Below are 26,528 nucleotides of genomic sequence, written 5' to 3'. Positions count from 1 at the left end.
ATGGATACACTTGATTATTTAATGTTTAATAGAAGTTATTGGCATTTAAATACATTCACAAGTGGGATATATTTCCAATCACACAACGTCCCAAATACGCTTAAATGTGGAATCACAAGCCATTTATCTCCAAGCCATGCAGCTTCTCTCATTAGCACTTCTCCTCCCTTCTTCCACAAGAGCAGTTCAAACAAGAATGGCAAAATATCCTACTTTGCAAAATGTTTTCTATATAATTGTAGTTCTGCCATATTTGCCACATAATACATCATCCACTGCATAATCTTAGAGTTTTAACTAATCATTTTTGTAGCTCAAACGGATAAAAAGCTACTAAAAAACGTTAATGATCACCTATGCCTCAGACTCCCTCACTACCACCCTTTAACAGCCCCCCCAAGTCTCCATAACCACACACTTTCTCAGATGCATTTAATTTGATTTACAGCGTCACTCATACCAGTGTACGGTGTAATAGCACTTTACATCACACACACTACACAGAGACAATCATATCACTGTTTATGAAATGTTACATAAGACAAAAGACAAAGGAATACAAGGTGTAGAAGCCACACGACAACCATATTAGAATGCAGTAAAGTTTAATAGCTCACTGTTCAATATTAGGATTTTAACTTATAAACTGCAAGTAATAAAAGGATCTCTCTGACAAAAGCAGTAACCTACTAACCTAGTTAACATTATGTGCACTTTGTGATCTGCATGGTACATGTTCTTTGCAGCCGGCACATTAACCCTCTGTGCTACCTTTCCAGGAGTCAACCCTTCCGCTCTCTCTCTAGGAAGAACATTAATCACCGAAGTTATCATGACATTTTTATTGTTGCTGAAAAATTGCTGGAGGCCAGGAAGGAGGCTGCAAGTTTTTTTTTAAACCATAATATACTTGCAAACACTACGCACCCACCCGAAATAGGTACCCATAGCGGTCACACCGTTCGTACCGCCCTAACCTGCTCAAGGTTCATGTGACCTCAGTGACAGAGTCACAGTGACTGGATCACCGTTGCTCTAGGGCAGAGGTCTTCAAACTGTGGGGCGCGCCCCTGGGGGTCCGTGAATGGTTTCCAAGGGGGGAGCAAATGCCTCTGCAGTTACATGCAAATGGAGATTGCCTGGAACTGCTGCCTTGTTCATTTGCCGCATTTCCAGGTTGTCTTTCTTTACACGCAGCCCTTTAAATTGGGACTAAAAAGATTCGGATGAAGAGACGTCACTGAGCAAGATGACCAATCAACCTTTATAAAGGGCTTTCGACTGCTCCGGAACACGTCGCCAGCTACTTTTTAAGTAACTTTTGCTTAGTTTGAATTAGAATCAAATGTTTTAGTTAAAATCTGCAGATTATGCAGCAGATGATGGATTATGTAGCAAATGTGGTAAACCCATAACTATTCGGAAAGCGCTGCTACCTCAGAAACTCCTAATTCGAGTGGCCCTGGCTTTAAGTGACTCAATCATTTTGTGGTTGGTAAGAGGGTGTAGATTAACAGCCAGAGCGCGTGACTTTGAAGCAGGGGAACCATGTTCAAGTCTTGGCGGGAAGCTCAAGCATCCTGTGATTCTAGGCAAATCACTTAATCTCCCCTTGCCTGAAAAAAGATTAACGTGTCCGTCTGTAATGCAACTGGTGCTCATGTAAAGCGCTCTGATACCTTCAGGTCGAGTTTGCGCTGTAATAAACTTTTTTTTAAACGCTTGTTTCTATTTTTAACTGTCTGCACTACCACCCCACATTTGCTTTTAGGGAGATGCACCACAAAGTCAGCATTGAACATTCAGGGGTAGTTGCATTTGTAAAAGGTTAGTCCAGGGGATGGCAAGGAAGAAGTCAACAGAGTTCCATTCGGATAAAGAGCCCTGATCCTCTTGACCACTAGGGCCTCAGACTCATGGTCCAGTGAAGGAGAAAAATAATGAGATTCATAAATATACTCAAAGAGATGGTCCAGAAGAGGGAGCACTGTGTAGGGGCTTCATTTTTATGGTTACAAATGGCCCCATTAGTGCAGCAGGCAATGCTGTCCGCTGTGTAAGTGGCGCCACTGCTGCTCAGTTATAGTTGTCTTACCGTGGAGTGGGTGCTCATTTTCCTTGTTAACATTAGAGCCCAGATAACGTTTGCTTCTCTTTAACACAAAGGGGCAATAAGAATCATTGATACTGCAGGTACAGTGGTACCAGGAACCAGAGGTACCAGGAACCAACTAAACATTATCCTTCGGCTTTAGGACCCTATTATGATTAGAGGAGTTGGGCTGCCATTGTCCCGCCGCAGTCACCAGGGAACCACTGTTCCCTGGCAGTGGTGCAGCAGTTAGGAGGTCTCAATATAATTGGTGGGATTGCCACAGTCCTGCCAAATATATTAGGAGTTTCCTCTCTGCCATGGTTTTCATGGCGGTTCCTCCTCCATGAAAACCTTGGTGGAGAAGAAACATAAGGGGTTCTACAAGACCCCCCTTGTGCCTCTGTAACTCAGGGTTTCATGCAGGGGGTCACAACATGTGCCGCCTGTGTGCATGCACCCTGGTTCCTGCACAGCATGAAATTTTCAGTCCATGCCGTGCAGGAACTGTTTTTGGCTTTCCTATTGCGGTGCTCATTATCAGGCACCACTTTGGAAACATCAAAATAAAAGCCCACCAGGCACAAGTTAGACTTGTAATCTGGCCGGTAGCCGGAACACGGCTTTGGTGGTGCCGTTACCGGTCAGACCTGGCGCTGCAGCACCAAAGTCGTAATCAGTCCCTTAGTGTGGTTTATGAGCAATAGTAAAAGTACTCTTGAAATGATCTCATAAGCCATGCCCCCTGCCTTCAGCCTTATCCCTCCTGTTCACCCAATCCTTACTGTAAAGTTTTGGAGGGGGGGCCTCACTTTAAAACATTTTGCTTAGGGGGGGCTCAGAGCAAAAAAGTATGAAGAACTCTGCTCTAGGGTGTACTGCTTCGTAGGCCAGCTCGCAAGACTGGAGATGAACTTCAGTATGGATTGTGGTGGACAGGCCTTCAAGGTTAGCCCACAATTGACACCACTAGGGTGCACCTGCTTGTGCTAAGACATCAGACCTTCTAAGGTCTAGTGGGGCCTTCTAAGGTCTAGCATGGGAATATGCTCCCTCAGTAGAGTGGTCTGGTGGACTGGTCATGAAGGCTGAACCCAGTTCCCCAGTTCCAAATTCGACAGCTCTGGCCATAGTGCCACATCCTCTTCCCCACTGAACACCATACTGCCCCACTGAGAGAAACTCACACTGCCTTCAGCTACAACCTAATTGTGCCCGCTAGAAACACTTGGATGTGGCTCAATTCAAATTATGCACTTGATAAGAGTAATATGCTGCCTAAAAAAAAGTAAAAGCAAACACTCATAGGGAATGCAACCTTAAGTGAAGCATGTGCAATGTAAGCAGAAACAACATGGTTACCTTAACGAACTCTCACTCACTATTCAGAAATCAGCGAGTGGTTTTACCTGAAAAGTTAAGAACATGACTACAGGGCCCTGAAGGGAACCGTTTAAATGTCCATTGCTTATATCCTTACAAAATGTAAGCAGTATGGTTTAAAAAGACCACATCCATAAACACAGAGCCATGGTACAGATTTTGTTTTCCAATCCATCCATCAACCAGGTATTTCAATACATCCAGGAATGGTGCACTTCCCCACCTGGGAACAACAATGCTGTTTAAAGAAAGACGAGAAAACAAAAGTAGCGCTTCACTGCAAAGTCAGTAAAGTGAGGCTGATGTGTGTGGATGTGAATAAAAATAATCTGCCTACTTTGCAACCACTCTGTCTTGCTTTATTTAGTTTTGTAATTATTTTTCATATTTAAAACCTCTTATTTCTCTCCATTCCGAGGCTGCACTTTGGAATAGAAAAATGTCAGAAAAAGGGCATTTCCTGAAAGAGTGTATTTCTTTTTTGGATCCATTTCACAGGGAAGCAACTAAATGAAAGAAGGAAAGAGAGGTTGTGAAATGTTTCTTCAAGTCACGGTTTTCAGTAAGTGAGGAGCAAGACAGAAAGAGAGGGAATAATAGGAAGAGGGGGGGTTGCAGCTGCCAGCACAGAAAAGAAGAGGACATTGTCCGTGTCTTCTCTGGGCAGTAAGGAAGAGACCGACTCCTTTTCCTTCTCTGCCTGTCTGCAAACGTCCACGAAAGGAAGCCGAGCCTCAGGCCCGGACTGGCCATAGCGGGCACCGGGCAATTCCCCGGTGCGCCGCAAGGGTGGGGCCGGTTTTCAGCCCCTGGAGGCCGATTTTGTTACAGGGGCCGTTCTGCAGCATAGCTGCAAAATCGGCCCTGCAACAAAATCGGCCGAAAACCGGCCCTAGCAAAGCGCTTGGTGGCACCTCCAACACCCCCCAAGTGGGTAGGGGGGCCGGCCGAGCACTTTGCCAGGGCCGGTTTTGGTTCCCAGTCCGGCCCTGCCGAGCCTTATCTGAATGCCTTTGCTATTTCTGCCGTCATGAATAATCATTAATTTCCGACGACTGGAGTGGACTGAAAAACGTACCTGCGCACGGTGCCTCTGCCTCTCTGTCTCAGTCGTCTGGGATGCAGGCAGTCATGTGCACTTTTAATTGCGCGAGGCCCACTGCGCATGCAGCATGACAAGACTACTGTGACTCTCTCTGAAGTGAAGCACGTCACGTCATTGACCGAAAATCGGCCCGAGCTACAAAACCGGCCCCCTGTCAGAAAACCGGCCCCCACTCCATCCAGCCTACCGGGGAATTGCCCGGAATTGCCAGTCCGACCCTGCCATTGGTTGTCTTTATTGTCACTCTTATTTGCTTGCTTCCTAGTCAGTGGCTTGCCCTGTCTATCTTGTGATTGTCTCTCTCCTGGAGCACTGCCTCTTTATTTTCCTTTCTTTTCCTTCCGCTGCTCGCTTAAAGGGAACTACTACTTTCTTTTTGTTTAAGCATTCCATAAAACTACATGAGTTGCCCAACTGTGTCCCTTATGGGTTTCCCTCTTCCATGCGCTGTGTTGCTCTCCTGTACATATGCTTCTGTCCACCAGCACTCCGAGTTGCTCTCTCTCCCCATGTGCTTCTCTACTCATGCTCTATTTACATTCCCCTGTTTGCTACTCCATTTGCCCCTGTGTTGTTCAAACCCACATAGTGCATCTGCCCCCTTCCCCTATTGTCCCAGCCAACCTTCACCCCTTCCCCGTAGGCCTAACTATTTTTGTGAGTTTAGCTTTTTTCTGGAGGTTCTGGCAGCAAATTGCTGATGCCCCGTCTGATTTAGAAATAAAAGTGCTTTTGTGGTACTTCACTTTGATATTTTTTTATTTACCACTATCTCACATCAGTAAAAAAACACAATGGAGCAAACATCATGTGCATGCATTATGCTGTATGTGTACACCTACATAATGATGCAGCTGCGGCATTGAGCCTTTTTTAAGTCGAGCCTGGGCAGCGCATGCGCTACTCTGCGGCATGCTGTACTGGAGTATGGAATAGAAGCCCCGCCCACTCTCTTCCCATATGTCATTGGTTTGTGACATTGTCCTTCATAAATGCTGGCTTCTGGTTGTTAATAGGCTTGTTAGTCCCTCCTTAGTACCGCCTTATCTTCATTTGTAACCTCCCAATAGGACTGGACCTTTTACTTCTGTTGTTACACGGTAGGTCTTATTTATTCTGTAAGCACTATTTATTTTCTTTAATGAGTTTCTCCTACTGCATGCACAACATGCTTTCCTGCAACATTCAGCGTGCCATGCTTGCTTTCACCTTCCGAGCAACCGGGACAATGGTAGCCGCTTCTTTGAATACGTCTCTCATTTACAAAAGTTTTAGCTATTGGCATTGCAAATGACAATGCCTTTCATTTATGTGTTAATTATCAAAACAGATAAATAAAATGCATTGTCATTCACAATGCCAATAGCTTAAACTCCCACAAATGTGAGACCTATTGCATTGCAAATGCTTGTTTGTTTATTGTGTTCATGCTGAACAGGCATTTCTGCAGATGCTGTACAGAATGAACAAAAGGTTTTGGCAGAGGCCATAGGTCTCAAATGCAAGAAGACCCATTGGCTTTGCCAATTCTTGCTAATCCATGAAGTGCATAGCCACGCCACATTCCTAGGCTGTACAATTTGCCACTGCCAGTCACTGACCCTTCACTTCTAAATCCTGAGTCCTCTACTGGTCATAAGCTGCCCTCAAATTCAAGTTACTGGTTTACTTTCTCTACACTTTATGTCAAAATAGAGTTCCCTTTGGGCACATTAGATATGAGGACATCAACTTCACTGTCACACAATCGGACAACAGAAATACAAACATAAGAAAAAATTCAAGCACATAAACCAAGAGCAATGCGTAAGCTACAAAATTATGAAATAACGGTAATTTCCAGATAGCACAGTTTATTTATACATAAAATTAATAAAAACAAATTAAGATCACAGTAAAATTGGGAACACAGAAAATATAACAGGAATGAATCAAAACATCAGTTCATCTAATCAGATTCATACACCAAATCAGGGAAGTACACACAAATCCTAAATCAAATATCAGTAGTACTATTCCCTCAATTTCATTTCAACGCGTTTCGACGGACAGTTGGAATGTCGCCGTCTTCATCAGGAAATATAAACTGTATTCCCAAGAGATCTGAAATTACATAAAATATGTCTTAGTGAACTCCCTAGGACATAATTCAGAACTACCCTGTACATCAAGCATTCCGAAATATCAGTTTTTGTGCAGCCCAGCTATTGCTCTTAACATCATGACAATCTAACCACAGTTTTTATAATAAAATGAATAACACCAGTGAGACATTAATTACTAAATCATAATGATGACAACATATCTACACATCATGAACACAAACATTAATCACATCTTAATTTTCCGCTGTTTCATTGCTACATCAATACATCATATAGCCTCTTTCTGCGATTTCATATCTAAATGCCTTTTAATTCGAATGTATTCTTAGTTGTGGCATTATTACTTTGTTCAACATGGTTCATATTGGATACTAACTGGTGATTTTACAAACCTCCTTACTCTGGTGATTGTCTCGTAATACGAGGTTAGTGACCATGTATATTTAGTGGTTATACTGTGTAACGTGGAGGTGAGAGGGAGATATACACCCCTGTCCTAAGGAAAAAATATAGAATGCTGGTAATTAAAATCACCAGTTAGTATCCAATATGAACCATGTTGAACAAAGTAATAATGCCACAACTAAGAATACATTCGAATTAAAAGGCATTTAGATATGAAATCGCAGAAAGAGGCTATATGATGTATTGATGTAGCAATGAAACAGCGGAAAATTAAGATGGTGATTAATGTTTGTGTTCATGATGTGTAGATATGTTGTCATCATTATGATTTAGTAATTAATGTCTCACTGGTGTTATTCATTTTATTATAAAAACTGTGGTTAGATTGTCATGATGTTAAGAGCAATAGCTGGGCTGCACAAAAACTGATATTTCGGAATGCTTGATGTACAGGGTAGTTCTGAATTATGTCCTAGGGAGTTCACTAAGACATATTTTATGTAATTTCAGATCTCTTGGGAATACAGTTTATATTTCCTGATGAAGACGGCGACATTCCAACTGTCCGTCGAAACGCGTTGAAATGAAATTGAGGGAATAGTACTACTGATATTTGATTTAGGATTTGTGTGTACTTCCCTGATCTGATGTATGAATCTGATTAGATGAACTGATGTTTTGATTCATTCCTGTTATATTTTCTGTGTTCCCAATTTTACTGTGATCTTAATTTGTTTTTATTAATTTTATGTATAAATAAACTGTGCTATCTGGAAATTACCGTTATTTCATAATTTTGTAGCTTACGCATTGCTCTTGGTTTATGTGCTTGAATTTTTTCTTATGTTTGTATTTCTGTTGTCCGATTGTGTGACAGTGAAGTTGATGTCCTCATATCTAATGTGCCCAAAGGGAACTCTATTTTGACATAAAGTCTATTCTTGGCACCCCATCCCTTTGGTTTTGGGTCCCTCTCTCTTTTATTAGAGATTACTTTCTCTACATCCATACTCATGTGGTTTTTGTACTTAACATTGTGTGCTCTGTTTCTCATAAACCCCTGTATGACCAATGATGCCCCATGCAAATTGCTGCTTTATTATGTCTACATATTTATCATTATAATGATGAACCTATACTTTGGTTTTGGCCATGTAGGCTATATCCCACTGCAAACATATACATCCTGCGCACATAGTTTCTATGCCCATTTTATTGTTTGATCCTCTTATACTGTTATCTTCTGCTACTAATTATTTGGCATGTTATACTCCCCAGTTAACGTACCATTATGTGCTTCATACTGTAATGAAACACTGGACTCTACCTATCCCAATGATGCAATACCTATCTTTAATTTGTTTGTACAAAAATCCTCTGTAAATCCCTAAGAAGCCCTATGCTTTGTTATGTCTGCATTTAACACATGGTTGATTCTTGTCTGGTGTTTTCATGCCCTCCATATGTACAACGCTCTGAAACCCTATTGGATGTATTCGGGCTACGTAAAAGAACAAATACATTTTTTTAAGCTTGATTCCTGCGTCTGTCAATGAACACTGAAGTGAAAGTTCTCAGAAAAAATATCTGTACTATCTGTACCTGCACAGACCCCTTTTACAACATCACTGGCAGCAGAATAGCTTTACCACTTCACATGAACCTGAACACCTTTAAAACACCTGCAACAAGGCACTGTCGCTAATGCACTTGTGACATAACCCCTTTACCACTGCACCAGCAGAGCAGCCTCTTTGGGCATATACAACACCAACCCTGCACCACTTCAGATTTTTGAGTGTTTGTGTGGCACGTAGAAGCTTGTGAATTGGTGTTAGCGCTTTCATGGATGTGTTTGTGGGGTGTGGGAGACGGAAGCTCATCCCTGTGTAAAACCTGCCATTGAGAGCCTTCTCAGCTACTTTTTGAGTATCCCTGGCATGATGTAGACCCATCCTAGATACATAGAGATGATTCTTTTTTTCAATCAAGTAGCCATAAAACTGCATGAACTGTGCATTACAAATTGCTTCATGAGTGATAGACACACTTAAATATGCAGGGTCAAGGTAAAGCATCTACACATCAAATAACAAGCATTTGCAATGCAATAGGTCTTGCATTTGCGTGAGTTAGAGCTATTTGCGTTGTAAATGGCAATGCCTATTACTGATGTGTTAACGGAACATTGCACATTAAAAGCACATTGCAGCCTTTCTTCCTATATTGGAAGAGGGGGAAAAACGGCGGACACTTTAAGAGCAACAGACCCAAGGCTGCGCAGTTTAAAACTCGGAGAAACCAATGTAAAGTTTTGTGATTTTGAAAAGGAGGTCCGGCAATACAGCGCGTTTCCATACACACGTTGTTATTTGTGTCATAAACTAGCCTTGCCCGTATCCAAGGGTGCACACACAGATTATCAGTGTGTACACACACGGACAGGTTATTATTTGTGTGCATCAGCTGCTTTCGGCGGTAGCTCTGCCCTATAACAACGGAGATAGTTTGCAGTTGCTTTTAAAGTATTGTGGTTTTATGGCCTGGGGGCCTGCGTCATCAGCTTTAATTCAATTACTCCATGTTTGCGCCTTGAGACCCTCGCAGGTGAGTAGCGCGCTTTATAAATGTATTGATTGATTGATTGATTGATTATAGCAAGACCCGCGGCTGCCGTCCACGTCTCCTGTCTCCCGTAGAGGGCGCTCCAGACCACATCAGCAGCATTGCATGGTGGGAGGCGGGGGTGTCCCGTAAATAGAACTCAGAGAAGCCCGACAGCTGTCACTGCATGCTACTCAGAACTGCACACACCAATAGCAAAGGGTATAGAAACTCGAAAAAGATTACTCTTTGCTCGCAGGCTTATACATTGCAACGCAGTATTTCTTTTTTACGCTGCCTACTCATAGGATAGGTAATAGGCACTGCCTCTCTCACTTCCTGCTCACATTGAGGGGTGTGTGTGCTGCATCTTGCACTGCCTGCCCAGCTCACAGTGAAAGATTGCAACGCAGCATCTTACACTGCATCCTTAGTGCACAAGAGGAGCAAATTCTACTGTAGGCACTGTATCTTGCTATGCGTGCTCACTGCTGGAAAGCTGTGCAATCCCTTGGACACAGGCACTGCATCTTACAGTGTCAACTTACAGAATACTTCGGAAGAGGCATCGCGTCTTACGCTGCTTGGTCGCGAGAACCAACGTACAAACTGCACATGGCACTACATAATTAGATGCCTGATCACATGCATGAGATGGTCACGCTACAGTGGGGATCACACTGTCACTCGTCATGTAACCTACTCTCTGGTGACAGCATGAGTTATGCGCACTGCACTGGAGACTGCACCGGGCGCTACGGCACTTGAGGCTGCACAGGGTAAGGGGGTCTAATGGAGTACTCATGCAGTGTAAGATGCAGCGCCCACAGCTGTGCAAGCCTCGCACGTTAAGATGGCAGTGTAGGATGTCCTTCAGTAGCTATGCGCTCACCCCACTGTCTCAAAAGCAGGGTGTGCACCTTCCACTGTCTAATACACTGCATCAGACGCTCACTTACTAATTAATGGCCGATTGGACGCTATATCGTGTAAATACATATCGAACAACGTCAATAGCACTACATTGGGTCACTGTACAAACCGCTGCTTGCTCACAGCAAAAGATGTGCAACCTGCAGTGTAGGATGCTTAATGCTCTACTGCCTGGTGAGACAGTGGGATGTGCGCAGGGCCGGACTGGGAACCAAAACCGGCCCTGGCAAAGTTCTCGGCCGGCCCCCCCTCGGGGGATGCGAACGCTTTGCCGGGGCCGCTTTTCGGCCGATTTTGTTACAGGGCCGATTCTGCAAAAACGGCTCTGTAACAAAATCGGCCCCCAGGGCCCAAAACCGGCCCCCACCCTTGCGGCCGACCGGGGGATTGCCCGGTGCCCGCAATGGCCAGTCCGGGCCTGGATGTGCGGATCACTACTGAACACCATCTTAACGGGCGAGGCTTGCACACGAGTGGGGGCTGCACCTTACACTGCATGTGCACTCCATTGGACCACATCTTGCACTGCTTCCCATGGCATGAGACCGGCGTGTGACGCATAAAGTGCTAAATATTGTCAGTTAACATGCTGCCAGTTCACAGCACGAGACTTAAACACTGTCCTGAAAAAAGCCGCATTCCGCACATACTTGTGAGCAGAACAACACCTGCACACTGAACGAGAGCGCTGCATTTTATGACGCGTTGTAATAGACTGAGACCTTGACACTGCGCTGGGGCACTGCACAGTGTCTTCCAAAGAGACGCCGCGAGCAAAAGACACGCCATGTGCGTGGACTTCTCCTATCCGGGCAGGCACGGCAAGCAGGAGACAGGGAGGGAACAAACAAACAAACAAGCAAACAAAAGGAAGGATTTTTCACACGGGCCAATGAAAAGTATGGGTGGAGCTTCAACACCGCTTCCAAAGTAAAACCGACGGCAATAGTCTTGCAAGAGAGCAACGCATATGCTCACACGCGCCAATGAAAAGAATGGGTGGAGCTTCCACCCTGCTTCCAAAGTAAAACCGACGGCAATAGTCTCGCAAGAGAGCAACGCATGTGCTCACAGGCGCCAATGAAAAGAACCGGTGGAGCTTCCACCCCGCTTCCAAAGTAAAACCGACGGCAATAGTCTCGCAAGAGAGCAACGCTTGTGCTCACACGCACCAATGAAAAGAATGGGTGGAGCTTCCACCCCGCTTCCAAAGTAAAACCGACGGCAATAGTCTCGCAAGAGAGCAACGCATGTGCTCACAGGCGCCAATGAAAAGAACGGGTGGAGCTTCCACCCCGCTTCCAAAGTAAAACCGACGGCAATAGTCTTGCAAGAGAGCAACGCTTGTGCTCACACGCACCAATGAAAAGCATGGGTGGAGCTTCCACCCCACTTCCAAAGTAAAACCGACAGCAATAGTCTTGCAAGAGAGCAACGCATGCGCTGCGGCGCTAGGAGCAGGTGAAATACAATTAGTAGCGGATTTTAAAGCCTCATGATAGTACTGCAAACTTAAATTAATATCCCCTTGCTCCGCTCTCAGAGGAGCACAAAACTTTTACTTAAAAGCATCCAGACTAATTTTGTACCATTATCCCCTAGAACTATGTGAGGTAGTGTCTTCAATTAAGGCGTGGTCGGACCACACTACCTGGCGAGTAGCCTTAGACTGAAGTTTAGGAGAATTTGTTAGAATTAGATCTAATGTGTGGCCAGCAGAGTGCATAGGGCCCACATTGGTCTTTTCTAGACCCAAGGAGGCCAAATCAGACAAGAACTGAACCGATGCACAATTGGAACGGTTTTCGCTATGTATGTTGAAATCCCCTAATAAGACTAAAAGTTTTGAGGAGATCACATATATGGCAATTAATTCCAACAGATTATGGGCAAAGTCTTGAACAGATCCTGGGGGACGGTACAATAACGCACCGTTCCAGCATTCCTGCGGTGAGAATTTGATGTTAAAGATACAAATCTCTATTTTATCCTCATCACGGTATTCAATCATAGATACTTTTATTGACTCTTTATATATTATTGCAAAAAGGACCAGAGACAACTTCCACTGTCCCTCTTCAATGATCACGGGAAGAAACAAGAGAAACAGTCCCTCCTTTCCAAATACTTGGAGTCGGTCCAGAAGATAGAAGTTTAACCTTCAATATCAGGACCCCACCAAAATGTATTTGAGCAAGAACTACCTACGGGTAGTCCCATCCCGGCATATCAAATACTTTTGGTGCAGCTACAGACTGTGGATTAAGCTGTCGCCTAGAGATCTAGACACTAAACACAACTAAAATCTAAACTCTGGTGATATCTTACGCCCTGGGATGAATCCACACTTGTCTGGGTAGGCCAAGTTGTTGAGCACTGGCCATATCCTATTCTCTAGAACTTTCCACAAGCCGTTGAAGTCAAGGTTGAACATTAACTACAAACCTTATGAAGTGGGTCCTCGTTCAGTTTTGGTATGAACACATGCATTTATTTGGTAACATGACTACATTGTATATTTCCAACAACCAGTTTATACAAAATATTGCTTTTTAAAATGTCCTCTAGAGAATACCTAGCATCAAGGAAAACAACCTGCTAAGATCTGACTTTTGGAATGATTAGTCCTCTGAGATATTCGGGGGATCTGAAATAGAGGGTAGAATAGTATTCGGTGCTAGCCAGCAGTTGAGGCTTTGGTTTCATGATACCATATCACTCTGTTTTCTAACAATACAATTTAAACTTCCTGTTCTATTAGTGGTCATTCTTGACAATATCTTGGCTATGCATGACATGTTAGCGGCCCATCCTCGACACACTGTGGACATTCCTTTCAACATTTTTGCCATCCCTGATATAATAGGAGCAATTCTACATTATTTCACTGCAAAATAATCACCACTAAAAGTTTGCATGGGTGTTTGTTGCGCTATGATTTACCCTGTTTTATTTAAATTTTGTTTTTGGTTCTTTGCTCTGCCTCTTCTCTCTATTTATGATGATGTCCCCTTTTTTTTTTATTGAAGTTGCCCACCCCCACCCCTATGCCCCTCTCCTGTTTCTCCTGGAGGGGAAGTGGTAGTATAGAAGGTTGGAAGGTGGGAAGGTTTAGGGGAGGTTCCCATGCACCCTCCAGTGCTGCTCATGAGATTTTTTATCAAGAAGGCATTTATCTGTCTACATCTGCTGTGCTGTGTTTGCAGCATGCAGGTGAGGAATTGTCCTCTGAAGTAAGGTACCTGGCAGGCAGGGGTGGCTACTCCGCTAGGGCGAGATGCGGCATCCCACTGCTTTAAAAACAAAACGATAACACTGTGTTACTATCATTTTATTTTTTCTCTGCTGAAGCCAGTTTGGGGGGCGTACGGGGCTTGGTTGTTGTCACAGCCAGCAGGAGGAGGAGTGGTGAGTGCATTTAATTCTGTATGACAATTTGGCCGGCCGACTTGGACTGGCTGAACAGTCATGCGCACTTAGCAAATTCTCCACCAGGCTGTATTGCATAGCATGCACAGGCTCCCACTCCTCAGCGCTCACACCAATCATGACGCTGCTGTCATGCTGATGAGGGCTTTTACTACAACATGTTTGAAAGGATCTCAGCTATAATTCCTAGTCTGGAAGACCTTTATTAAAGTATTTTGACCAGAAACTTTACCACAACTATGAGGCTCTTACTTTAAGATCTGAACTCAAACTTTAACACAGCCCTATGCCCTGGGGTCTTACTACCACACCTGCATCAGAATTTTTATTAGAGCCCCTAAAGTAGGAGGCCTTTAGTACAACACCTGAGTGAGTGAGTAAGGATTTATAAAGCGCAACTTTGCCCATAGGCATCAAGGCGCTGAGGATGGTACTAACTGTATGGAGGGAGAGGGGGTGCACCGACTATGGGTAGGCCTCCCTGAAAAGCCAAGTCTTCAATGCCTTTCGGAAGAGAGGATAGGAGGTTTGTCCTTTGAGCTCAGCCGGAAGTATGTTCCAAATCCTGGGGGCGAGAAAAAAAAAGGCCCTCCCGCCCCACCTGGCTTTGATAACTCGTGGTACAGAAAGAAGATTTTTATATGCTGAGCGAAGTGCCCTGCCGGGGGTATAGAGGGACACAAGGGGTCTGATGTCTTCAGCACCGGAACCATACAGGGCCAGGTGGGTGAGACACAGGACCTTAACCTCTATCCTGGCCTGCATGGGGAGCCAATGCCGATCCTTCCTGATAGAGGAGCCTGATGAAAGCCTCGGGGCATCAGCAACGAACCTGGCTGCTGCATTTTGCACTATTTGGAGACGGTGGACTAGTTGTTTGTTGATTCCTAGGTATAGTGCATTGCAGTAATCTAGCCTTGAGGATATGAGGGCCACTGTGACCTGTTTTCGGGCCTCGACGGAAAGATAGTGTACAATTTTCCTCTTAAACCTGAAATTGAAACTTTACTACAGTCAAGCCCAGGAGATCTTTACTGCAATACTTGCTATGGTGGACCAAACTTCTATCATCTGGATCTACTGCAAGTATTTGGAAAGCAGGGATTATCTCTTCCTTCTTCCCAATGGTATCCAAATCTTTACTACAGTCTTTAGTAAAGAGGGTCATTACTGCATCTGCACATTTATCTTTGCCACTGTGAAGTGCCTCTGGACTCTTTACCACAACACCTCCACTCAACCTTACAGCAGGTCACAGTCTTGGAAGCCTTTACTAAAACACCTGCACCCAAATCTATACTACGGCCGCAGCCACACAAGCCTTTTCTACAGTACAGCGACTAGAAGGCCTTCATTACAGCTCATAATTCAGAAGCTGTTTACTCCAGCTTTTAATACTGCGACTGCACCAGGAGATCTTTACCACAAACCTGCACTATGAGGCCTCAGCAATGAACATCAATGTAAGTATGAGTATGTGTATATATATATATATATATTACGGTTTTCCGCGTCCCAATGCCAGCCTCTCGCCTTCTCGCAGCGCTGCAAGGATACCTCGGACACGGACCAGTTCTGTGCAACTCATTTATTGAAACAGAGTATGCCGCATGACGTTTCGGCTCCTCGGAGCCTTGCTCACATATATACCTTCAACCACACTTCTCTTCCTCCGCACTTCTCCGCCACATCCCACGAAAGTTGCATGACACCATCAAGCTACTCAATATTGTTTTATTTTCATTTGCAAACACCTGACATAGGACATCAAAGCGTTTCGGCTTACGCCTTCAACTGGGCAACACATATATAAACACACATTGGTATATATTACACTTGGGTGCTTTTATTGCAAAGAATACAGTGTTTTATTGCAAAGACTGCAGCGGTAAAACCCCCATATTTCACCTGGAACTATGAAAATTGCAATGTATTTCATTTGTGCTTTTAAAATATGGGTTTCTTCAGGATAATTGTGGCTCCTAAGCCTAAACCACTGTGCAGACCTTTACCATTGTCAGGGCCACTGGCATTATGTGGCAACGGAGTACATAATTATGTAGCAGGGTTATCTAAATTATGCAACATGAAAGGCAAATGAATGTGGTATTTTGTGGCACATTCTGTAGCAGTGGTATTTGCTACAAACAATTTTTTGTTGATATTGTAAATTAATGTGGCAAGTGTGGTAAATCCATAATTATGCAGTAAATGACGCAGGCATAGCATTGCATAATTCGACTGGCCCTAACCACTGCTCAATGTTTTATAATGTTTTCATGAAAGATAAACAAAAACAACGAAACGTAAACATTCTTATTCCACATAATGCCCATTGGTAGATGCTTCGTGTAGAGAACAGCTTCAAATAAGGTCTCCCTGGGTTTCTGAACAAGGCAAAGGCTGCTTTTTCCAGATTCAGCATTCTTTACTAAATAATTACTATTCTCTACTTTTTACAGCAGGCACAAAACAGTATAGTCCAGTATTCAACATACTATATTTAATAAACATGTTTTTCCATGCTTAAAAAAAACATATGCTTCAAGCTAAGTACCCAAAACAGCATACAAAATAAAAAATTGCTATTTTGAACGTCAAGTGGAGTTTTATACATCTGCATTGCATAAAAACAATGCTCTGAATATAGAGCATTACTAACAAGTAATTCACCAATTAATTATACATTACATTTTAAAATAAGATGTTATCTATAGTTATTACAGATTGCCAAATAGATATCAAAATCTTAGCTCCAGAATAATTACTACGATTTGCTTTTGGAGACGAGCAGTTGTTTAGTGGAGTAGTGTGGCTCACTGGTTAGAGGCGGCAGGCCTGAGAGCAGAAGTCAGCCTGGGACCAGGGTTCAATTCCCGACGCGGCAGGGTCGTGGACCTTGGTCAGCGGACTCGATAATTCTCGCTTCGGTGCTTACTCTAATCAGGGGTTCCACTCGGCAACTCTGGGCATTAGCTTGCCTAATCTCCACGACGGCCCCACCAATTCCGGGGATGCCTGGCTCCACCTTGGGGACTCCCAGCAAGGGACCATCCCACAGGGAAAGCCAGGACGGGTTCCCCAGAGTTATACAGCGCCGGGACGCCCCGTTGCTGGGGCAGCTGTGCGCTTTACAAGTATACTACATTTACATTTACATTTACATTTGCCGTGAAGGAATCTATTGTTCTAGTCTAGTCTAGTCCATTCTATTGTTCCAGTCACCAGCACACACCAGCGAATGTCCTAGTAGGACTCTCTCACGGAGCAGTGTTGTGAGCACTTTCACCATATACTAGTGCCACAGTAGGCAGACTGGCGAAAGTTTGCAACACTACACTTGGAGGCTTTCTCCCCATCACACCTGCTGGCAAAACTATGAGAACTGAGGCCTTGTACCTAGGGAGGGGCCCAAATTAATGTGTATACAGGCTGTTCCCTTCGCTGCCTGCAAAGAAGAGCTTACCACAATGTAATGTTTCCCACAGACATTCCCAGTGGGTAAAAAGTCTTGGCTTAAACAATTCCATCCATCGCTTTTTGTTCTGAAGATGTGACTTCAGTCAGCCACCAGGAGGTAGTGAAGCGTACTATGTACAAATTGCTTTATTTGTGCCGGCGGTACAGATGGCGAACACCGACACTCGTTTTTGGGGAACGTTTCCTATTTTTCTTTCTTGGACTTTGACCCACAGCAAAAGGTGGACAGGGTTTAAAAGGAGCAGGAAGAGAAAGACAGGAAAACAGTGACGACGAATGAAAGCAGGGATGAAAAGAGTGATAAAACAAGATGCAGCAATTGTAGGGAAGCCGATCGAAGAAAACAAGGAATGAAATCAAATCGAACAAAATGCAGCTTTAGTATTCAACAACCCCAACAATGGGCAAGCACCGGTGAAGGGGCTCCTAAGAAGAGCAACTGTGGCCCCCCAGAATTCAGTATTATTTGTTGTTTACAAACAAAGCATAACTAAACCTTGCCTCCTACATCCAGACCCTGAATCCATCCATGAGATAGGCGCGCAGCTGCTCTGGACTGCCATGCACACAACTTTGGAAGAACATCTGGCTGAGTCAATAGACCTCCCTATTTCTGAAGTGGTCCCAATTAACCAGCGCCATCGGTGCCGAGGGTGAGGGGGGACTTACGTGCTGGGACCCCGGGGTGGGCGCTGGCCTTGTCTCCTCGTGGGCCGCTTCCCCTCGCGTGGGGGCGCCTTTGGGTTTAAAAGTCCGGAGCTCCGGGCACTCTGGCGCGCCGTCCGGCGGGAAGCCGTGGAGAGTCAAACGCTGTCGGCTGATGCAAGCAAGGACTCCGGGAGAATCGTGCCATCCAGGGATTCCTGAGACGGAGCCAGACATCACAGGACCGCGCAGGCCCGGCCCCCGCTCAGCTCCGGCGGCTCGACATTTGGCTTCAATTAGGAGCGGAGAAACATCCTCCGAATTCAGCAGTCGGGCACTGTTTGCCTGGTTTATTATTGCTGCAGACCCGAGGGAATGTTTCCAGGGTTTGATTTACAGCAAGCGTGCCAACCGCAGCCCGGAGCATGTATGCGCAATGGAGTAAAGCCCTCTCTAGCCGCTGCCTCCTAGGGTCATCCTGTCGGCCCTGGGACAAACCATGCTTTGATTGCCCACATACCTTTTGAAACCATTACCAATTCTTCGCCGAACGTGACAGCGACTAAAGCCTGTGATTCTGGGCAAATCACTTAATCTCCCTGTGCTTGAATGTGTAATGTAAATACGGTGCTCATGTAAAGCGCTCCAATACCTTCGGGTCGAGTTCGCGCTATAATAAAATATGCATATATATATAAACTTCTTTATTCGGCTTTTTCACAAAGAAAAACCATAAAAGAGACATAAAAAAGAACAATTTACATTTTCTGCACAAATATACCGTATTTAAAAAGATAAATTCAAAGAAGTTCATACAAAAACATTGCTTAAAGGAGAATTTTCAATCCATTTCATTTCCTCAAGGTATAGTTATATAATACTTTTTATAGACTTTTTCCTGTGCTTCATGATACATTTTAGAAAGTTAAGAACAAAATAGCAGACAGACTCAGATTCCTATGTACATGGTGGAATTTGCAGAACATGATAACATGTAAGTTAGACTGGATTGATTTCTCGTCGCAAGGGCAAGGAGGAAAACTTGAAACCCATCCATTTTTCATAGGGAATGCAACCAGTCTAAAAAATGTATCCAACCTAAATCTGGTCAACAGCATTCTATCATATATTGTCACCTGTAGTGTTAGATAAGGCTGAATGCTGTGCGTTATTTGGACCATATTCGCATGAATGACCGCATGTTTTAAAGATTCCGAAGCCAATCTCAGAGTCTCTAGATGACAGAGGGCTTGTTGTTTTAATGATCTCTTCGGAAGGTCAACTATGGTCTCTGGGTGAAGATAGTATTTCTCAAGGCCAAGATCTTTAAAAAAGTTTCTAATATAGGAAAGCCATCTTACCTTAGAAGACTTGTCAAGGGCCATTGTGTCAGCTACAATGGACTGGGACAAAGCATTTTTCACGGATGTCCAAATGCGCAGCCACAGCATCAATGGTTGGATCTTGATCAAGTCTTCCAGGTAGGGAATTCCTAGTTCCAAATGTGAGGCGTAGGTTGAGGTGCCTCTTGGAGTAACTAAGAGAAATCTTAGAAAGGCATTTTCTGCTACTTGAATGGAGCTGGTGTCCGTGTGTCCCCAGACCCCAGCTCCATAAAGAGCGATGGCCTGACATTTGGCACTGTAGATTTTCAGTAACTCCACTGGAGCCCTTCTCCCCAATCTCTGAGAGAAACTCATCAGGGCGCTATTGATCTTTTGAATAGATGGCATCTTGTCTCTACTGCTGGCTTCTATGTCAATCGTTCGTCTATCATGATACCAAGGTACGGATACTGGGGAGTAACCTCGAGTTTTTGATTATCGAGATAGATCTCTTTTACTCCTTTTTTCTTGGTACCTGCTATCATGACAAACGTTTTCTTGACGTTTACCTGTAGGTCCAGACCTCCCATGAAAGTCGTGTATCTATTCAGGGAGTTCTGTAGCTCGCGCGGAGTACGCGCGAGAATGACAGCATCATCCGCGTAAAGCAGAGCGTGAATCAGGCGCTGTTTTATACGTGGGAGGTCCTGGGCCCCCCTCAACATCCCCCTCTCCAAACCGTTGGTGTAGAGTGAGAAGAGGAAGGGGGCCAGGACACATCCTTGCCTGACTCCACGCTCCACTCTAAACGGTGCTGTCAGCTCGCCATTCTGGCCAAAACGTACTCTGGCCGAGGCTCCTGAATAGAGCTCCCTCAAAAAATCTAGGAGGGAGGGTTCCACTCCCATTTGGCTTAAGACCATCCACAGTTTTGAGTGCAAAACGCAATCAAAAGCTGCGGATAGATAGACCATGTAGATCATGTTCTCCTTAGACTGTGTGTATTTACCCACTATCAGACTAAGATTCAGGGCCTGCTCAACTGTTCCGAACCCCTCCCGAAAACCGAATTGGAGGTCGGAAATAATGCCTCTCTCCTCAGCCCATTGCTGAAGTCGCTCTAAAATTACTCTCCCCACAACCTTGCCGAGCGAGTCCAGCAATGAGATGGGGCGATAGCATTTCACATCTTGGCAGTCCCCTTTTTTAAATATGGGGACCATGATGGACCTAGTCCAAGAATTCAGAACTCCCTCGTTAACGGCGGCTGTGCATACTCGTGTGAGAATGGGTGCCCAGAGGTCCAAGTTGTATTTAAAAAAGTCCACTGGGACCCCATCCGGGCCTGGGCTTTCCCCGTTTTACTTGTTTCCAAGGCCACTGACAGGTCGGGTATGTCAAAGAGGAGCGGGATAGGGTAATGTACTTTTGGAAGCGTGTTATCAGGACCATCTATAATTGAGTAATTTTTAAAAATCTTAGTGAAATGGGCCACCCAGGTTTCTTCATCAATAGCTACTTCAATCTTGGGAATAATATTGTCAGTGAGATAAGGAGCTCTAACCGTACGCCAAAAGGCCTCACTATTTTTTGAGACAGCACTCTTATGCAGATCTTCCCAAAGTTTCTGCTTCAATTCTTTGGTTCTTAACTTGCGTTCCCCGATATATTGGCGTCTGAGAAGTTGGATCTGTCCCATATCTCTGGGTTTATTGTGTAGGGGGAGTTTTAGTTTAGTGAGGGCTGTAGTACAATTATGATTGAACCACCCTTTCTTGCCGGAATGCTTGGACGTTAGCTTGGACGAAAGAAGTCCCTTGATTTTCTCTAGAATTTGCTTGAAAATATCTAGGACTTCTTCGTAATTTACCGAGAGGTCCAAGCATTTAATTATGTTGGGATAGGCCAGCTTAACCAGTTTTTTGGTGATTTCAGTTGGGTTAATTTTTTCCCATTTTATTGTGTAACCATTCTGTTTGCCTAGTTCTAAGTTATTCTGGGCAAGAGTATTTGCTGTTTCTATGTTTTGGTACTTATATTTAGGTAGATGAAGATGTATCCTCAGTGCGGAGTGGTCGCTCAGAGAGTTATCAATGACCTGGAAATCTTTGGCTATATCTAGCAATCCAGGAGACAAGAAGATATAATCCACTGTAGTTTGGTGACCTCTGCCCACGTAGGTCGGAATTAGGGAATTTGAGTCCGAGCTTGGACGATTAGCAATTTGCAAGTCCAATTCGGAGAGCACATTATTTAGGGCGTTCCCCGCCTTACTATGAGCAAGATGCGCTAATGGGAGCTCGAATTCATCCACAATCCCACAGCAGTGTGAATTCGCCAGTGGGCACGGGTGAAGGTTAAAATCCCCTCCCCATAGTAAGTGATTTGCCCCATGGCTGCCTTTCCACTGATAAAGTTGACTTAGTCTCTCATAAACGTCTCTAAGAAGAGCCGTGAATTGATCTTCCTCTAAGTTATTATAGAAGTTAGTCAAAAGAATGGTCTCCTTATTCACAAAGGAAAGTAAAAGAATTTGGCAGTTAGGATCAGAATGGATAGTGGTCACTTTTAGGTGGTTCAAGGTGTTCGCGATGTACGTTATTAGCCCTCCTTTAGGCCTACCTATTATACTACGGACCGCTGGGATAAAAAATGTTTTAAATCCTAATAAGTGAAGCTCTATAGTAGACCATGACTCCTGCAGACAGATTATTTTATAAGATTCTAAAATGTTTTGGGCCGTCCCATCCTCGATCTTGGGGCGCAGACCCGCTACGTTCCAAAAGAGGATGGGTATGGGCAGTGTGTCAGCTTTTAATACTATTGGTTCTATGGATACCGGGGGAGAATCTATTTTAGAACTAAGGTGGGGTGAGCAGGGGTTAGCAGGTTCTGTATCAGTTGGTGGTCAATCAACCATTTCAAGCCCGCTGAATCTATTAGTCAGCGGGATGTTATACCACGGTTCCCAACGGGGCTGTTCTCTATATGTCGTCCTTTGCATAGGAGGCCTCCATTCTTCCCAGCCTCCACCCTGGTGGCGTGGTCCCACTACATGCCATGAATTATCTTGGTCACGGTATCTGGGGGCCCCTTGATATCCAGTATTGTAAAAGTCAACCTGTCGGGGGGCTGGAGCGGGCCATGGGGGATCGTAGTCCTGGAAGAAACCCTTCGGTTGTCTTAAAGGGTAGAAAAAAGAGAGTGGTTTAACACTGATACCTCCATTTACGTTCGTATCTTCCCAGGAGCAGATATAATCTGCTATACGAAGGTCCTCAAAGGTAATCACAATGCAATCCCCAGGAATCGTTTTTCTGGCTTTACCCACCCATGAAGTCCTACGAACTGACAGAATCCTTCCATTCCAAGTTGGAGGGAAGGGGCGATTGTTCTGTAGCCAATGTTGTGCCTTGTTTTTCAGGGACCAGCCAAGTTCCGCATTGTGGTCCGCTAGTTCTGGGACGCCAGTCATGACCGCTACATACGGTGAGGCCTCAGGTGGCAAATCAACTGGATGTCTGCCCTCCCCGGAACCTCTGGGAATATTTCTATAAGCTTTAGGGGCTGGGGGATTAGGGGCCAATAGTTGAGAGGCCGATGTTTTAGATGTTGCTTTGTTTATAGCCTTATTAGTAGCCACTAAGTTTGGAGCAGATGTAATCGGTGGCTGGGAGTTTCCCTGTGGCAAAATAGTAGGTACCTTAGTCAATGTATTCAGTGTGCTCTTGGTAGTCAGCAAGGAAGATGTTACAGCTTGGGTTACATTCTTCTGAGCAGTTGCAGGTTTCGAAGGGGCGTTTAGAGGCTTTGTGGGAGGTTGATTTTTGTGATTATTTCCCCCTGTTTTTTGGGCCCCTGCTAATTGATTATGTTGTTGAAATTTAACGAGCTTGGATATCTGAATCTCCAGCTGTGTTAACCTATTTTCTATTGGTAGCAAAGATAGTTTAAATAGGTCAGCGATCTTCTTTAACAGCTGTGGATTTTCACCATCACCTAGTCCCCCATTGATAGGTAATAAGGTAGGGGATTCCAGATCAATAAGGGTGGGGGTTTCATGCTCACTATGATGAATTAGCGCAGTAACTACTAGGTGTTCTACTCTGGGGGGTGGATCCTGTGGGGCACTTGGAGTGTAATCCAGCATATTAGAGCTAGGGTTTTCTTGATCATTCATTCTCTTGCTTATCGCACCCTCCCTCCTTCCCCTTTCTTGAATTCTCTCCAGAGAGGTCATTTGTGTGGGGGTTTGGGGTAATAATTCAGGGGTTCTTTCTAAATCTGTGCTTAACTGTGAATCTGCGAGCTGGGACACAGATAGATCCACATTATTTGGCAAACTTCGTCTCCCAAGACTCTCCCTCTCCCCTTCGTTAATGTTCCCTGCAACTGGTGTTCTAGCATCAGCCAGGATACCCAAGGAGGATCTCTTGGCGAATGCGAGATCTAGGGATACCCTTTCTTCTATCAGCGATATGCTTTGGTCTATGACTGTATTCGACTTCGTTATAAAATCGTCCATAGGACCAAGCAGTTTACCCACGCTACCCGGGGCCTTGGTTTTGTTCCCTCTGGTCACCACCATTTTACCCAGACAGTAGCAGAGGAAAGCAGGAGGTAAAATATAAATGAAAAGGGAATAGCCCAGTCCAGTCTCGCCAGTCCTCGAACGGCCTCAAACGGCCCGCCCTTTGCCCGGGCTTAGCCCGGCGCCCGCCCGCGCGCGTCCCGCGTGGCGCGTCACCCTCAGTGTTCTTATAACCAGTGAGTCTTGAAGTAGCCTGGGCTGAGGGGGCGGGGTCAAGGGGGAAGAGTCATACAGGGGCGTCGGCCAGCGGAGCCGCTGGCGTTCCTGGGACTCGCAGTCCCTCTTTTCCTTGCGCCGTCAACACGCAGCACTTGGCCTCCCAGGGGATTAAGGTCAAACTCCTCACGAGTCAACAAAGTCCTTCCACGCAGCTTCGAGCGGCTCCCGCGAAGCGGGGGCCGCGAGGCGTGGGTTTATGCTCCCGGGTGGAGGCGGGGTCAAGGGGGAAGAGTCACACAGGTGCGTCGGCCAGCCGAGCCGCTGGCGTTCCTGGGACTCGCAGTCCCTCTTTTCCTTGCGCCGTCAACACGCAGCACTTGGCCTCCCAGGGGATGAAGGTCAAACTCCTCACGAGTCGACAAAGTCCTTCCACGCAGCTTCGAGCGGCCCCCGCGAAGCGGGGGCCGCGAGGCGTGGGTTTATGCTCCCGGGTGGGGGCGGGGTCAAGGGGGAAGAGTCACACAGGTGCGTCGGCCAGCCGAGCCGCTGGCGTTCCTGGGACTCGCAGTCCCTCTTTTCCTTGCGCCGTCAACACGCAGCACTTGGCCTCCCAGGGGATGAAGGTCAAACTCCTCACGAGTCGACAAAGTCCTTCCACGCAGCTTCGAGCGGCCCCCGCGAAGCGGGGGCCGCGAGGCGTGGGTTTATGCTCCCGGGTGGAGGCGGTGTCAAGGGGGAAGAGTCACACAGGTGCGTCGGCCAGCCGAGCCGCTGGCGTTCCTGGGACTCGCAGTCCCTCTTTTCCTTGCGCCGTCAACACGCAGCACTTGGCCTCCCAGGGGATGAAGGTCAAACTCCTCACGAGTCAACAAAGTCCTTCCACGCAGCTTCGAGCAGCTCCCGCGAAGCGGGTACCGCGAGGTGTGGGTTTATGCTCCCGGGTGGAGGCGGGGTCAAGGGGGAAGAGTCACACAGGTGCGTCGGCCAGCCGAGCCGCTGGCGTTCTTGGGACTCGCAGTCCCTCTTTTCCTTGCGCCGTCAACACGCAGCACTTGGCCTCCCAGGGGATGAAGGTCAAACTCCTCACGAGTCAACAAAGTCCTTCCACGCAGCTTCGAGCGGCTCCCGCGAAGCGGGTACCGCGAGGCGTGGGTTTATGCTCCCGGGTGGAGGCGGGGTCAAGGGGGAAGAGTCACACAGGTGCGTCGGCCAGCCGAGCCGCTGGCGTTCTTGGGACTCGCAGTCCCTCTTTTCCTTGCGCCGTCAACACGCAGCACTTGGCCTCCCAGGGGATGAAGGTCAAACTCCTCACGAGTCAACAAAGTCCTTCCACGCAGCTTCGAGCGGCACCCAAAAAACAACAAAAACAAAGCTAAGGAATGCGGCCGTTTGTAATATTGATGCGCAATGAACTCTATGTGGCCTAACAGCCAGAGCTGCCGACTTTGGAGCTGGGAAACCAGGTTCGAGTCGCAGCGTCAGCTCAACATTCTGTGATTCTGGGCAAAATGCTTAATCTCTCAGTGCCTATCAAAAAACAAGCATTTGCAAAGCAATAGGTCTCGCATTAGGAAAGTTTGAGCTATTGGTATTGTAAATGACAATTTTTTTTATGTGTTGGTTTTGAAAATAGCTAAATTAATAGCTTTGTCATTTAAAATGCCAATAGTTTTAACTTTCGCAAATGTGATACCTATAGCATTTGTAATGCAATATGTGTTGTATTTATGTGACTTAGATGTATTGATATTACAAATAACAATGGTTTTTAATTTTTTTAAATAATTAATACTTAAATAAAAGCTATTGTAATTTATAATGGCAATAGCTTAAACTTTTGTAAATACTTTTTGTGAAGATAATGTTCAGTGTATTTGATTGTGACGAAAATCCAAGAACAGAAGTGAAATATTAAAATCATTTTGTGACATTTGTAATAAAGCTTGAAACATTGAGAGAACATATTTGAACCAGTTGTTGAATGGTTGCACAGATTGATGCTGTGGTGGCGCTGAGTGATGATGTGGTGGCGACGACTGAAGCTGTGGCGTTCAGTGATGCTGTGGTAGCGCATAGTGATGTTGTGGTGCCCCTGAGTGATGCTGTGGTGATGCAATAGATAGAGTTAATGCGATAGATATAGTGAGGGTAATAGATAGAGGGAGGGTGATAGATAGGTAGAGGGAGGGTGATAGATAGATAGAGGGAGGGCGATAGATAGAGGGAGGGCGATAGATAGATAGAGTGAGGGCGATTGATAGATAGATAGATA

At 45.3% G+C, this 26,528-nt stretch overlaps 1 protein-coding gene across 2 annotated transcripts in view; it reads right to left on the bottom strand.

Moving 5' to 3' along the window:
* DDR2 (discoidin domain receptor tyrosine kinase 2) overlaps positions 1-18,485 on the bottom strand; it is a 795,992-nt gene extending 777,507 nt beyond the window's left edge. Inside the window, exon 1 of one of the 2 annotated variants that reach the window (XM_078687193.1) lies at positions 18,206-18,485. The gene's annotated coding sequence lies outside the window, so the exon portion shown is untranslated. The remainder of the gene's footprint in view (positions 1-18,205) is intronic. The other variant, XM_078687208.1, reaches the window with a different exon arrangement.
* Between the last annotated feature and the right edge of the window lie 8,043 nt (positions 18,486-26,528).

The sequence above is a fragment of the Lissotriton helveticus genome, chromosome 1_1 (genome assembly GCF_964261635.1).
Source record: "Lissotriton helveticus chromosome 1_1, aLisHel1.1, whole genome shotgun sequence".
NCBI classification, from domain to species: domain Eukaryota; kingdom Metazoa; phylum Chordata; class Amphibia; order Caudata; family Salamandridae; genus Lissotriton; species Lissotriton helveticus.
This window is presented reverse-complemented; position numbering and strand designations above follow the sequence as displayed.